The sequence below is a fragment of the Nerophis ophidion genome, linkage group LG11, assembly GCF_033978795.1.
Source record: "Nerophis ophidion isolate RoL-2023_Sa linkage group LG11, RoL_Noph_v1.0, whole genome shotgun sequence".
NCBI lineage: Eukaryota > Metazoa > Chordata > Actinopteri > Syngnathiformes > Syngnathidae > Nerophis > Nerophis ophidion.
Window position 1 is genome coordinate 21176119 of NC_084621.1, and position 6712 is coordinate 21182830.

The window sequence follows — 6712 nt, forward strand, 5'->3', positions numbered from 1 at the left end:
GAGTGTGGATCAAGATGGATCCCTACTCTATATTCTTTTATTTAACCCAATGTTTTTTAAATACGTGTATAATGCTTTATATCCTATGGGTTGTGAATTCCATCCTACAATATCTTCCAAGGAACCCAAAGAAATGTTACCACACCTCCCGCTTTATTTATTCTATAGATTGCCTGAACTATTTCATAAACTAAATCTTGTCTTGTTTCTGATGCTATGTTTTTTATGCTCATCAATGCACTGTTGGACTGCGAGCACACAACTACTTTCCTTGCTTTGTTTTCCTCTATCCAGTTAACTGCCATATAAATTGCTACCAATTCCCCCGTAAAAACAGATAGTTTATCACTGATTATTTTATTTAATACTATGTTTCCTTGTGGGATAACTGCTACAGCTCTTACCTTTATTTTTTTTTATATAGTTTTTGATGCATCCGTATATATCATATCTCAATCCATTTTTCTATCCGGTAACTATTTAAATTTCTATTCTTTAGTAATTGCATGTTTTCTTTTGGGTTATCAAACATCCACGGTGGTATTGCAGGCATTGGTACTGTAGGACTAACTTTAATATTGTCAATTTTAACTTTATTACATATGTCTCCTATAATCCACCCAAAACTATTCTTTTTTGTTTTCTCTTTTTCTTGGCAGATTGGTAGCACTGGACAAGTCGGATATCCTTGCTTGGATCCTTTTAAAGTTGCCCGATAAACTGCTGAGAGTTGATCTCTCCTCTTGTCCAAAGGTTTTTCGTTCATTTTTACTTGTAATACTGGCACTAGGGTTGATGTAGTAGCTCCACAACATAACCTTAAAGCCTGTGACTGGATCCGGTCTATTTTCCCAAGTCATGTTTTTGAAGCAGATTGGTAAATAATGCATCCGTAATCAATAACAGATGGAATTAAAGTTATAAATATATACATGTATTGTTTTCAACGTTAACCTATCAGCCCCCCAATCATTACCCCTCAAAGACCTCATTATATTTAACACCTTTTTACTTTTTCCCCTATTTTTTTTATTTTCCGGAAGGAACACTCCTGAAGGAATAAATAAAGTACTATCTAATCTAATCTAATCAAATCTATTTTGCTGATGTGGGTTGACTAGTTCATATTTTTATCAAACCATATTCCTAAATATTTAAATACTTGTACCTCTTCTATATTTTCACCTTAGAGTTTTTATTTGGAGCTTGTTTGGTACTTTTGTCTTTGTAAAATGTATGACTTTTGTCTTTCCAACAGAGAATCTTAAACCTCAAGCCGTTCCCCAGTCTTGAACATTATTTACCACTTTGTTAGTTTTTTGATTATTTCTTTTGACTCTAAATAATATACTAGTCTTTCATTAATCTTTTTTTTTTTTCCATTACTTTTCCCCAAATTTATAATTTCCTGCCTCTTCCGGGTCTTACCCTGACTTGCATATTGGAATTGTTACCGCTAATTTTCCCCTCTGCCGGTCATTCTCCTTCTTCATATATCCTGTCATATCATTTCAAGACCACTTCTTTGACGATGCCACCTAAGTTTTTGATCATTTGATAACCCGCTAGGTCTTTCCCCGGTGACGTATTTTTAACCTTTTTCAAAATTCGAACCATTTCATTCAAAGAAAATGTCATATCCATAGTGTTGGTAAAGCTATTAACGTTGTCTTCCATCATTTCCCCAATATTTAAACTCATTGTTTTTTCTCTCTTTTGTTTTTCCACATTTCTCAAATTATCATTACTGTGCACTTTAACAAATGTTTTTGCTAAAGGTTCTGCTGTTTCTTTACCCGTGACTACATCTTCTTTGATAAATGTGGCACATCATCCTCTTTACCCTTCATTCCTATCTTTACGAATCGTTATATATCCTTTTATTATAAAGTTTAATTTTGGCTTCAGCCCTGTTTCTTGAATACAAATTATACGTGGTTTAGTTTTCATATTTTTAATATATCCCTTTAATTCATGTTCGGTTGCTATCAAACTTCTGGCATTCCACCGGACCATTAACAGGGTGTTGGAATGTGGTGACATGATTCCGTCACGTCTACTCTCCGTAGTACAGCTTGCACCCGGTACCAAGATAGTTCTTTCAACAACTTTGATGCTGCTTTGACAATTATTTTGATCTTCTCAGTCTTATTTTTACTTTCATTTTGTATCAAAGCTGAGTTGTGCTCTCTGGTTTATTTTGCAAATGAACCGACAGAACATGATCATGTACAAGACTCGCCTACCCACAATGCACTGCAACCCAACGCTCCTGGTCGGATGTTTTTTTCGGGGTTCATGGAGAGATGCGGTAAAGAGTGGTAGCCAAGACACACGGTCACACACGGTCACACACGGTCACACACGGTCACACACGGTCACACTCGGCAATTATTTTGACCTGGGGAGCAGATATAGAGGAAAAAAAATTTGTCTGGGGGGCCGGGATATCTGATTTTCAGGTACAAAAAACTTCACAATGACACAAAATAAACACAACAGTTAAACCTCACACTAAAAACAAGACATTGACTTGTACGTTCAAAAGACAGAATAGAACAAGTCAAGACATGCAATGCCATCTACAAAATGTTATGTAAATGTTAGTCATTACACACGCGGCTATGGTTTTGATGTATTTGTTACAGACATGTTTACGTCAAGTAACATCACATGGTTCCATTTGCACCTTTCAACAAATCTGAAAAGGAATATTAAGAAGTAAAACTTATATTTAATCCTACCTCTTCTCCGAGCACACGGTGACTGTACATACGGGTCGAAAAATGTTGACCTAATTCAGCATTTCTCAAAGTGTGGGGAATAGAGACATGACAGGTGGGGCGCGAGGAAAGGGAGGAAATTTTTATTTTTGATTTTTTTTACTATGCTTTCATTTTCTATACACACTGTAAATCACTTTGTGATTCTGTCTGTGAAATCCGCCGTATAAATAAATGTAAATTACTTATTTTTCCTGTAGGCTTTAAATTTCTCGGCAGGAGCGAAAGTTTGACAGACATAGCAACAGTAACTTTTGCAGGCAGGTCTAAGAGGAACAAATTTTCGCGCGGATGGGTAGCAGGCTAATGTGCGAACCACAATTACACAAAATGGATACATTTGCAACTCGCACCTCAAAGGTCTGCGGAGAAACAAAAATATGATGGGTCTAATCAACCAAAAAGTCAACCTAAAAGAAAATATGGCGAAGGGTATCTTGCTCTTGGATTCACGGCAGCGGAGGTGGGGGCAGAGGAGAGACCCCTGTGTGTTCTTTGTCTAAAACGGCTAGCAGCAGACAGCATGAGGCCCAACAAAGTAAAGAGACAACTCGAGACCACACATGATGTCCAATAAATTGTTTTGTTGGGGCGATGGGGGTAGGTGGGCCTTGAGTCTAAAGTGGTGATGACAGAAAAAAAAAAAGTTTGAGAAGCCCTGACCTAATTGTACGGATCTCACTTTAAACGGCAAACCGATCATTTAAATGTTTTCACTTTGAATATGAAACGAGGAGTAAAATGTACAATGTACAATATTATCAATTATTTCACAAGGACATGTTTTAAGGATATTGTACAGTATAATTAAATCTAAAATGAATGTGATCACTTTCAGGATCATTTTATTTTTAGCCAGTAAACAACTGTTATGTACTTTTGAATCGGGTTTTCCCCTTTAAATAACAAAAATTATAGAATTTTACAATATTCATTATTATTAAATATTAAATGTGCCAACTAGTTTTACGGCATACATCATTCCCCCTTTACCCATTTGTTAAAAAGACGAAAGTTGATGCGAACGCCTACGTGCTGTCAGAAAACTAAAATAAGAAGAATGCCTTTGTGCAATTACTGCTAATAAATCAATCAATAAAATGCATCAGTCAAATAGTACAGGCAACTTCGTTAACATGGAGCCACAGACAATTTCATTCAAAAAGTCCCAATTGCTAACATAAAGATACAACAACAAATAAAGGCAAAGAAGGCCTAGTAGGTAATTACAACATCAGACAAAGTATTAAAAATGTCGGTCCAATAACTGCACAGGGATGGGCAGAGCCAAAACATGTGTAGCAAGTAAGCTGGAGACTGTTGACACTGAAATAAGGCTATATGTGGCACAGATACAAGATTTATAAACTCTACTTAAAGCCCCACTTAAGAATTTTCAGTTTTGGTTTATATTGGCCGCACCAGTGAACCAAAGCGATGGCGTTTTCCCAAAAGGAAAACCACATTTACCATGAGGACTAGCGCATATAGCGTCCAACTGACACGATAATGCCACAATGATTCTGTATTACTGAACTTTCCACAGTAGGAACCTACATTCGTTTTCTACCACTTATTCCCTTTTGGGGACGTGGGGGTCGCTGGCGCCTATCTCAGCTACAATCGGGTGGAAGGAGGTGTACACCCTGGACAAGTCGCCATCTCATCGCAGGGTCAACATAGATAGACGGACAACATTCACACCAACCTACATATTTTACTCAAACCTTATATTTGCAGTTTGAAGTCACTGCATTGTTTTTTCCTTGTACAGTTATTTTGAGTTTGTTGCGTGGTTGGTCAGTGTGGAACTGCAAAGTATCGCGCTGGTGGGTATTTATTGCTACCACACAAATTTCCAGTAGCTAAAATTAGTATTATTATTCTGATTTGAGCATTGAAAGTCACTTACTAGTTTAGCAGGAACAGATCCAAAGCAGCATTGGTCTAAAATCTCTTGTCTTTTGACCTCACGCAAGTTAGTTAAAGTCGTGCCATTGTTGATCCTTGATTGTCCCTCCCTTTTTTTTTTTTTTTGAAAACCCGATTCAAAAGTACATAACAGTTGTTTACTGGCTAAAAATAAAATGATCCTGAAAGTGATCACATTCATTTTAGATTTAATTATACTGTACAATATCCTTAAAACATGTCCTTGTGAAATAATTGATAATATTGTACATTGTACATTTTACTCCTCGTTTCATATTCAAAGTGAAAACATTTAAATGATCGGTTTGCCGTTTAAAGTGAGATCCGTACAATTAGGTCAGGGCTTCTCAAACTTTTTTTTTTTCTGTCATCACCACTTTAGACTCAAGGCCCACCTACCCCCATCGCCCCAACAAAACAATTTATTGGACATCATGTGTGGTCTCGAGTTGTCTCTTTACTTTGTTGGGCCTCATGCTGTCTGCTGCTAGCCGTTTTAGACAAAGAACACACAGGGGTCTCTCCTCTGCCCCCACCTCCGCTGCCGTGAATCCAAGAGCAAGATACCCTTCGCCATATTTTCTTTTAGGTTGACTTTTTGGTTGATTAGACCCATCATATTTTTGTTTCTCCGCAGACCTTTGAGGTGCGAGTTGCAAATGTATCCATTTTGTGTAATTGTGGTTCGCACATTAGCCTGCTACCCATCCGCGCGAAAATTTGTTCCTCTTAGACCTGCCTGCAAAAGTTACTGTTGCTATGTCTGTCAAACTTTCGCTCCTGCCGAGAAATTTAAAGCCTACAGGAAAAATAAGTAATTTACATTTATTTATACGGCGGATTTCACAGACAGAATCACAAAGTGATTTACAGTGTGTATAGAAAATGAAAGCATAGTAAAAAAAATCAAAAATAAAAATTTCCTCCCTTTCCTCGCGCCCCACCTGTCATGTCTCTATTCCCCACACTTTGAGAAATGCTGAATTAGGTCAACATTTTTCGACCCGTATGTACAGTCACCGTGTGCTCGGAGAAGAGGTAGGATTAAATATAAGTTTTACTTCTTAATATTCCTTTTCAGATTTGTTGAAAGGTGCAAATGGAACCATGTGATGTTACTTGACGTAAACATGTCTGTAACAAATACATCAAAACCATAGCCGCGTGTGTAATGACTAACATTTACATAACATTTTGTAGATGGCATTGCATGTCTTGACTTGTTCTATTCTGTCTTTTGAACGTACAAGTCAATGTCTTGTTTTTAGTGTGAGGTTTAACTGTTGTGTTTATTTTGTGTCATTGTGAAGTTTTTTGTACCTGAAAATCAGATATCCCGGCCCCCCAGACAAATTTTTTTTCCTCTATATCTGCTCCCCAGGTCAAAATAATTGCCGAGTGTGACCGTGTGTGACCGTGTGTGACCGTGTGTGACCGTGTGTGACCGTGTGTCTTGGCTACCACTCTTTACCGCATCTCTCCATGAACCCCGAAAAAAACATCCGACCAGGAGCGTTGGGTTGCAGTGCATTGTGGGTAGGCGAGTCTTGTACATGATCATGTTCTGTCGGTTCATTTGCAAAATAAACCAGAGAGCACAACTCAGCTTTGATACAAAATGAAAGTAAAAATAAGACTGAGAAGATCAAAATAATTGTCAAAGCAGCATCAAAGTTGTTGAAAGAACTATCTTGGTACCGGGTGCAAGCTGTACTACGGAGAGTAGACGTGACGGAATCATGTCACCACATTCCAACACCCTGTTAATGGTCCGGTGGAATGCCAGAAGTTTGATAGCAACCGAACATGAATTAAAGGGATATATTAAAAATATGAAAACTAAACCACGTATAATTTGTATTCAAGAAACAGGGCTGAAGCCAAAATTAAACTTTATAATAAAAGGATATATAACGATTCGTAAAGATAGGAATGAAGGGTAAAGAGGATGATGTGCCACATTTATCAAAGAAGATGTAGTCACGGGTAAAGAAACA